The sequence below is a fragment of the Mytilus californianus genome, unplaced genomic scaffold (assembly GCF_021869535.1).
Source record: "Mytilus californianus isolate M0D057914Y unplaced genomic scaffold, xbMytCali1.0.p SCAF_6, whole genome shotgun sequence".
Lineage (NCBI taxonomy): Eukaryota > Metazoa > Mollusca > Bivalvia > Mytilida > Mytilidae > Mytilus > Mytilus californianus.
The window spans coordinates 82164289-82174661 of record NW_026262712.1 but is presented as its reverse complement, the minus strand read 5'-3'; positions in this window follow the sequence as shown (position 1 = coordinate 82174661).

Sequence of the window (10373 nt, the reverse complement as noted above, 5' to 3'; positions counted from 1 at the left end):
TAGCAAAAATACCGAACTACAAGGTAAATTCAAAACTGACAAAATCAAACTTTAGACTTTATTATCAACCAACAGGAAGGATGGAAAACTACTGTCATATTCATGACTTGGAACATGCATTTTTCGAAGAAAATGGTGGGTTGAACTTGGTTTTACAGCTAGCTAAACCTCCTACAAAGTTTCAATTCTCACTTGTATTAACGAAAATCAATTGTGGATACATAAATATACGAATATCAAATCTAAAAAAAAAAATTTTGTCATGAGTTAATAAAAATTGGTTATAGAAGATGACAATTTTTACAAAAAGACAACTATCATTATATATCATTGATGACTACAATGGATACTTGTCGTCTGCTACAGAATCGCTAAAAATAAGAGTAGGAAAATATCAAAGTGATATTTTTGCAAAATACAAAACACAACAAAAATAGAAACATTTGTATACAAAACAAAACAGAAAAAACTAAAGACTGAGGAACACGCACCCTACCAACACTATGGTGATCTCAGGTACTACGGAAGGATAGGCAGAATTTGCTTCACATGTGGCACCCGTCGAGTTGCTCAAATAAGTGCGAACTCAGTGATTACTTACATTCGAGGAAAAGAGGACAGGGTTGTGGTTGTTACAATTAGGACATATCTGTCGTCATCTGTGAAAGAGATATTCCACAACGGTCAACCAACTCGTGATGGCGATCTTAAAATATTTGCGAAGGGATGACTTCAACCTCATCATTAGGAACTCTTTGGTTTGATAGCTTCCTTGTAAGCGGCAACTTCAATCAAAGATATCATGCAATCTCTGGAATATCGTATCAACAACTTGGAGATATATACGCCATATGCATGCGCTGCTGGAATGTTGCTAATACTATATATAAGAAAAAACGTTATGCCTACAATAAGATATATATAAAGCAGCAGTATGTCTTCAACGGTCGGTACACATTTTATATAGTATCTAATCCTGATGATTTATGAAAAATTGCAGAACAAATCAGCTAGTAAGATGGAAATAATTAAATATTGTAAAAAAAAGTAAAGACCAAATGTCACTTACAAGACAGTCTTGACAAATCGTCTGGCGTTTGAACTATATATGACGAAGTGGTTATCGATTAAGAGGACAAAATAAATGGTATGTAGAGGTAGGTTATATGAAATGCGTGAGTAAATGTAGTCACCTGTTAATGGAAATACAATACAAAGAGACTAATCAAAGATGGAGTCTGTCAGAAGAGTAAACTGTAAGCAATGCTTAAACATAATCTTACTATTGACCTTGCTTGGAGGAATTCTAGGATTATCTATGGGGTTTTCGTTCAGACATTCTCCTGAAACACCAAACTTATGACTGTTGATTGGTATATTACATAATTAGACGATTAAAGGATTGATTTCAACGAATTATGTGTTTAACCCTCCTGTTTTGAATAGTGGTTAACCATGGAATGACATGGTGGGATGCTCAGATAATCAAACGCCAACCATAAATGACTGACAGTTAACAATATCTACAAAAATGTAGTATTCACTTTAGATGAAAATGTTGCTTATAGTAATTTTTTTAACATATTTGTTTATTTTTAAAGTATGTTGTATTTTATTTGCTTATAGACAAAGCATATCATTCATGATTTTTTTTATTTCATTTAAAATACTGAAAACATAGGTTAGATTTGTCACGCATTAGTCAAGATGTTTGAGCCTAGGAAAACAAGGTGTTATTTGAAGGTAGCAATAATCCCTGACAAGATAACCAGTTTTGTTGTTTCTTTTATTTAACTTATTACTTCCATTAGGTGTTGTACATTGTATTTGTTTTTGATCAACCATCTGCATATATTTTTTTTAAAATTAAAAGCTATTATCCCTAGGCGTTTGATTATTTCATAACTAAAACAATGTTTGATGATAGGACAGATTTGATCCGGATTTGTTTCAGTTAAATCGATTTATGACTATTGAACAGCGGTATACTACTGTTGCATTTATTTATGCCACTTTCTTACTTTAACCGTTGGCTTTTCATCTGTTTCCAGATGATCATGATTATACCGCTTGTTTTAATTTTTCGAAATTTAAATCAATGTCATGGACCATAGAATACACATCAACTTCGATTATGATGGATTGGTCATTTACTGTTTGATTGTTACGGCCTTGGATACTTTAAAAAATGGTATTTTTGTTGGTTCCGAAAGTTGATGTAAGTGTGCAAATATTTGGCTTTCAGGAACCAGTCGCATATATAACTTCGGTGTAATAAATATCGTCCTTTAGTTGTTCTTATGAATTTATAAAGTAATGTTTTGAAATCGTAATTAAACCCTTATATCTTCTAGGATACATTGTACTAAGTTCTTCAGACGATTTTTCATACTGTACATAGTTAATAGATGTTTTCATTCTGCAATTTTAAAACTAAACTGCGTTTTGATCACTTTTCAAGCTATATACATGCCAGGGGGCAAATCTAAGAGTTCGGAGTAAGGAAAGCGTAATAGTAAAAAATAGCTAAAAAGACAGCCAAGAATAGCAATGCAAAAGTTATTTTGACGATTTTAAGCCCAAAAAGGATATTTTTTTTCGGCACAAAGCGCTGTCTCCTGAATCCGACAATGCACGCTGAATACAGATTTTCTTTTTTTAATGATTATGTTATACAGGCAAAACACACTAATGTGAAAAGAGGAAAACGTGTGATTAGCAATTTGAATATTATTTCAGGACGAAGTTTGACCTGAATATAGTTTGAAAGAAAAATGAGCTCATCATTTACATGTTATTGTTTTATAGAAAATATCTAAATTCACAATTCAGAAATTTATAATGATTCATATTCCATCATCTGAGATACATATCTCTTAAATCAAATTCGTTTAAATTGGCTAGCAGATTTTGATTTACCCTTTGATATCATTATCTCTTTTCCTCTACAATTAGATAAAAAATAGATGTTTTTAAATAAATGAATATACAATAAAAGAATATCATTTCTGTATTTAAATGAAATCATTTTTGAAATCACAATACAATTCTAAATGCGGTGATACAATTTATAAATATACAAATAAAATGAATAAGTTAAAACACCATAGGTACAAATGTAGTGTAAACTGTCTTGGGAAAATATTTATGTAACAGTTAATTGAACAAGGAGCTAAGAACGATTATTCAATCTTCGTTAACCATATTTTAAAGAAAAAAAAAATTCGAAGTGACATAAGGAAAGTTCAAAGATGTATTATTTTTCATTCCATCTTTTTAGAGACAGATGTTGCCAATCCAATGTGTATAGTGGTGACTTGTGATTTTTTTCAAACTGTTCTACAACAAGCGGATGATGAGACAACATCACGTGTTAATCCTTTAATAACACATTATTTTCAATATAATGGAATTGTATGCGACTGTCATACAAGTGAGAGAATTAGCTAGCTATAAAACCATGTTTAACCCACCATTTTCTACATAAGGAATATAACAGTTGTTTTCCATTCGTTTGATGTGTTTGAGCTTTTGATTTTACCATTCCATAAGGGACTTGCCATTTTGAATTTTCCTTGGAGTTTGGTATTTTTGTTATTTTACTTTATAATTATATGCTTAACTTATAAATATACCGACACGGATGGACGACTTCACACTAAAATCTATGACAAACGGGATGATTTCAAATTCCCAATTATCAATTTCCCATTTCTCAGCAGTAATATACCCTCTGCTCTGTCGTATGATGTTTACATATCTCAATTGATACGTTATGCTCGTGCATGTTCCCACTATACTGACTTCATATACAGGAGTTGCTCCTTACGCAGAAACTGCTCCAACAGAGTTATGAGGAGGAAAGAATAAAAATGACACTCCGTAAATTTTATGGACACCATCACGAATTAGTTGATCTATACGATGTGTCTGTTTCTAAACTAACTAATGACATTTTTACCTTGTCTTAGATTGTGGTTTAACATCTATGTCGTCTGTCTGCTAAGTACCGAACGTGACCTATTCCCGAATATGACTGTTATACCGAGTGTGAATTTGCATTGTTATACGACGTGTCTCGGTATTTTGTACATCCAACATACATGTACTGATTTTTGATGTTTCTGTTAGGGTTTCGGTTTGATAATGTGTTATGTCTTAACGTGTGTAGTCCAAATAATTATAAAATTGCCTTTCAATACCATCATTGCCATGAAAATATTTGGACTGGTAACGTAAAAATAATTGTATAAAGTTCGAGATTGCATGTTCGTTACGTAAGTGCGTCCCTGTTTGTGATGTCCTGTGGTGTCTGTCGTTGATGGAAGATGTTCGTTGTTGTTCTGCAGTTTGCATGTTGTGTCGACTATTACATGTATATTATTTGTTTGTGCGTTTCTCTGTGATGAGTGTTCTTACGTGTGTCTGTGCTGTATTTCTGTCACGTACGTAGTTTTGTCATTTTAGCGATGTTTTTTAACATTGTCATATAAGCGGGAGGTTTGGCTAGCCAGGTTCAACCCACCATTTTTTCTTAAAATGTCTTGTACCAAGTCAAGAATATGGCAGTTGTTATCAAATAGTTCGTTTCTATGTATGTTGGCGTTTGTTTTTGTTGCACTTCAGTGTTCCTGTTGTTCCTTTGTTTTCCTCTTATAGTTGATGTGTTTCCCTCGGTTTTAGTTTGTAACCCGGATTTGTTTTCTCTCAATCGATTTATGACTTTTGAACACCGGTATACTACTGTAGCCTTTATTTATTATATGACTTTTGCATTTTAATTTGTTTTTGAATTTTTATTTATATCTTTCTCGATATTAATATGTAAAATTATATAAGTGCACCCGTTTGTCACGTATTATAATTTTTTTGTAAAACATAGGCACATACTTACTATCACTGTTGGGTTTTCTCATTGCAAATACCTTAAAGTAACACAGTTGACCATTTGAGCAAAAAGGGATCATAAGATAACAAGAGGTAAATCAATTTTTTCATTTAAAAAAAAAAAGACAGCATTATGAAAAAAACAAAATGCCAAACAGACAAAAAAGTCCATAAAACACTGCACAGAAATTCACCGAGTGAGCAATATAAATCCAGACTTAACCCGGTGATGAAATCAGGTGGTTCGAATATGTAACTAGTTATTGCACCGTTATGGGCATGTACGTAGTGTTGATCATTGCATTTAAAATATCTTATGATTTGTGTTTTTTCAAAAAAAAGGCAAAAGACAACAAGGGGACATTAAACTCATAAAGTTGAAAACAAAAACTGACATCGCCATGGTAAAAATAGAAAAAACGAAAAGACAAACAAATCCATAAAAAAACTACACAAAAAACTATAGGTTGAGCAACACGAACCCGTCCCAAAACCGGGGGTTAACTCATGTGATCCGTAAGTAGTTCCTACTCTACATGTGGCACCCGTCGTGTAGCTCATGCAAGTACAAATCCGACGATAAGTCTCTTTCAGTGTTGTCGCAAGTGAGGACAAGAGAACGCGATAGATGGCATCCGTTAAACTTTCGAAGGGATAATTTCAATTTCATCACATGAGACCCTTGGTTCAATAGCTTTCTTGGATGTAGCAATCCACTATCAAATAAATCACAATAAGGAAACTCAAGATATGGAACATCGTATCAACTGGGAAATATATACACCATACCAAATCATATGAAGCAGATATAACTGTATCTGGTGTATCCTTTATTACAAGTTCAATGGGATTGATGCGTTCAACAAAGGCATAACACTTTAAATTGTTCAACGAAAGGACATAATCTGTATAGCGGTACGTGAATAAAGAGGATAATGTTGGATTCTTTTGTTTTAAATGAAAACTTGTTACTTTCACAGGGATATAGATACCACAGATTTTGAATACTTTTAATTTTTTTTTACAGTCATTATCATCATCGTATCCTCCATATAGTTCCGAGTGGTCAGGTTAAAATCATCCCTTTCGAAAATTTTACGGATGCCATTACTGGTTGGATGACCGTTATGGAATATCTGTTTCACAGATGACGACGGATATGTTCTTATTGTCGTAACCACAATCCCGTCCCCTTTTTCATCAATGTGACCTACCGAACGAATTAAACTTATTACCGGATTTGTTCTTACATGAACATGACGGATGCCATATGTGGAGCAGGATCTGCTTATCCTTCTGGAGCACCTGGGTTTACCTCAGGTTTTTGGCAAGGTTCGTGTTGTTCAGTCTTTAGTTTTCTATGTTGTTTTGTATACTGTTGTTTGTCTTTTGGTTATTTTCCTTTTTTTTTTGCCGTGGCGTTGTCAGTTTATTTTTGATTTATCAGTTTGAATGTCTCTTTGGTATCTTTCGCCTCTCTTTTATATTGTAATGACGTAAATATAACTTAAACATTGAAACAACACATATTTAAACAAGGGAAAGTTTTAATGGCCTAACTGTGTATACAGGCTTGATATACTTTCTAATTCAGTTAAAATGTTTCTTTTTTGCAATGGTCAGACGATCTTTATTGGCCTCTAAAAAATTAACTCCAAGATCCCTGTTACAACTATTGTTGCTGATTTTTTTGGTTTTTATTGTATTTAACCAATAGCTTGACTATCTTATCTAGCTTCTGCAACAGAAAGCACAATTTACCTGGTCGATGGTATTACATCGGATTGAAAATCGAACGGAAAATTGTATCATGTAAACGCACCTTAACAGTTTAAAAAAAAACACAGTTAACAATTTTGTTTGAAAGAGCTATCAGCTGATTTGGAATTATTGAGAAAAGGAGTTTAATTTAATTTGACACCTTGTAATTAAAACTGTTTTGGGAATGACGATGTTAGGTTACATTCAAAAGATGAAATTTTAAACCGTGTACAGACAATGGGACAGAGGAATATAGTGGCAATATACAACTTCAATTATTTTACTATATGCAGTATAGGAAGGGAGAAAACTTGTGATAATTGATTATTTCAGTAGCATTAATGATCTTTGACATTTCTGTTAACTGATCTTTTGATCTTTTGTTACATACATTATGCATACAAAAATGTTTACTAATCAACAAAAAACAGTTTTTAATTGAGAAATCAAATTTATTGTGCATATTTTATTATGTTTATATTGATTATTAACAAAATATAATTGGTCTAGGTATAAAAAATAGTAAAGATCATGAGCACAGTCAGCCAACACAACAACCTGTCTACTATTATCTCTTACCCAGTCGGAGAAGAATAATGTACAGAAATAAAATTCCTCATTCAATTCTAGATTGATTGTTAGTTAATTTCTTTTCGAAGGCAAGTATCTTGTAAAAATTTAATTGAACACTAGAAAAAGGCTGGGTGATTATATATTAAGATCATTTTATTTATTATGCAATAAATGCACTTTTCTTATATTCTAAATAGATGAACACTAAAAAAAATATACATGTATTATAAACGAATCAATAATAGTTTGCAATACAAAATTTATCTCAGTTAAATCAACTTTCAGAGTTGACTAAAGTACCAAAACCGAATAAGCATAAATCAATTTAGTTTTCTTTAATATTGTACTAAATGCAATCAGAAATTTAAACTATATCTATATTACCACATCTATCCCCTGACAGCTCACTAAGTGCGGATTGTACAAAAAAAAATATATTGAGGCTTAAAAATCACTTTATTTTTTGCTTATAACCAAAATGTGTCATGTTTCACTTTGATCGAAGAAAGCACTATAAAAATATGACCATGACATAAAATACGGAAAAAAGGCAGACAGACAGACAAACAAGGTAATTCAAAGATGCATTCCCACTGATTTTAGAAAAGTTTGTTCATTTTAAACACTTTGTCGAACATACCAGGAGGTTAATCAGATGCATTACAATATAACAAAGAGGATAATTAGCTAGACGCATTATCATTTTCAGACTAACAAATAAGTAAAAAATTTGCTTTTATGTATACTGTTATAAATAATTATCTCAGACGATATATTTCCTAGGTTTTGTATGGATACATTTGTTAACTATTAGCCCTGTCTAACCGCATGAATTAAAATGACAAAAAGAAATGAACAAAATACATTATGCTATAGTATGTACAAAATATATAACTATGACTTTCATAAATTACTTCTGAACCATATATTACAAACAAGATGGACAAATAACAGGAATGAACACTTAATTTGATGCTTCAGAATCCAAACCTTCAAAACCATTATTTCTAAAAAGAACATAAATAAAACTTTCTGGTTGGGCATAGTATTTAATACTCCATTTGTCAAGTTTTAATGAATAGTGTAATGCTGTTTTTATTTTGATATACCAAAATAGAATTGACAATAATCTTTAAGATTCTGAAATAACAAATTGTTTAGTTTCTTCTATATCACTATAAGCAAGGAATGTTATTCTCTATACCATTGTAATTATTAGAACTATGTTAACCCTGATTCTGATGCATTTAACTGTTAGTAAGTTTTACATAATATTTGTTAGAATTTCCTGAAATAACATTTATTCTAATAAACTTTATTGTATAAACAACCCTTAAGATAAAATGCCCTGCGAAGATAAAGACTGTAGATTCAAAATTTAATGCAATATGCCTTTTTTAATGAAAAAAGTAAAAATGATCATCTGGCTACAATGCGATGTGTGATAATTAATTCTGCCTTTTTTAAGAGAATATATTTTTTTCAGCAAACAAACAATATTTCTCTAATATACAACTTTTAAAGTTAATTCAAGGCCAATACATTCTTATTTCTTCAGCCCAAGGATCACAATATTCTTTTACATGAAAATTAATATGGACATTTTCCATTACTGTTATTTGTGTTAAGATTTACACTACTTTTATATTAATGCAAATTTAATAATGCACACACTAAATTTTTAATCCACAGTATTTGTCTTGTTAAATTAAAGTATAAATAGTGTAAAAAAAAATATTTAATATAGATCTGTAGTATGTATGTTTCTGCTTGTACATCTCTGAAAGACACATGGGGATGTTTTCTTTTGATACTGTTTCATATTTGATAACACATCTCTTTAATTCATTAAATTAAACAAAAACAATCTTCATTTCTTTTAAATATGGTAAAGAGATCTACTAAGTCCTGGGTGAAAAACTGGTTTCATGATATGCATTTCTAGTGAATGAATAGTTTTCCTTTGTAATTATTTATTGTAAAGAAAAAATATATTTGGCAAAATATGATTCATAATTTATAAAATGAAATGAAGTGAGAGAACTAAAAATATTCATTTAAAAAATTGAAGCGAGAACTTAAAAAATTCATTTGAAAGCAAAAAAAGCAAATACTCTATACAAATTTCTTTTTATGCAAGTGCAACTGTAAATATCTAAACATCAAAGGATAACAAATGAGAATTACATAAAATACATCAATTCCCTATAAATATTCTTTAAAAAATCATTTAACTTTGCACAATTATAACTTACCAAAGAGAAAGATGTCTTCTATCCACTTCTTTACATTTACATGTTTTATGAATGGATCAAATTTCAATTTTTACTGTTTATGCACAAAAACATTATTAAAATTATATCTATCTGTCATTTTGAGTATAAAAGCTTTTTAACTGTAATGTCACAATGTCACATGATATGACAAAAATTGTCTGGTTTTCAAAAACTGCTGCATCAGACACTCAAAAATTAATGGGATATTTTATAGAAAGAATAAATATCCATTGGTTCTGATTCTAAGAGGAAATTTTAAGTTCAGTTTAATAAAAACAGTAACCAAAATTGCCATTACACCCTCCCCACCCCCCCCCCCCCCACCCCCAAAAAAAAAGCCACACAAAACCCAGCCAAAACAGAAAACGACAATACGATCCTACAAAAAAAGTCAGGGGTGAACTCATGATACTTCTTAAATTAACAATATAACATACAAACTAGTTTTAAATCAATCATGTATACAAAAACTAATACCTGGCTACTGGAGCATAGCAATGAGGTCAATGTTATATATCTGACAAAATATTAATGACCTAAAATGGATCATGTATAGTAACTGAGGATAAGAAATGATCTTTTAACTCCAACTGGAGCATACAAATGGGTTTGCTTACGTATATGATGTTCTCATTAAAATAATGTAACAACATACAGATTTAATCAAAATTTAAATAAAGACAAAAACAGAAATTGATAGCACTACTTACAATGAGTTCAAGTTCATGACATTGCTTATATATATATATATACTTCTACCCATAACCATTTTCTACAAACTGACTTTCCAATATTGAATGTATATAATCAGTGAAAATCTTCTGAAATTTCACCAGATAGGTTTTGATCTAAGTTTGAAAAATATCTATTTATATT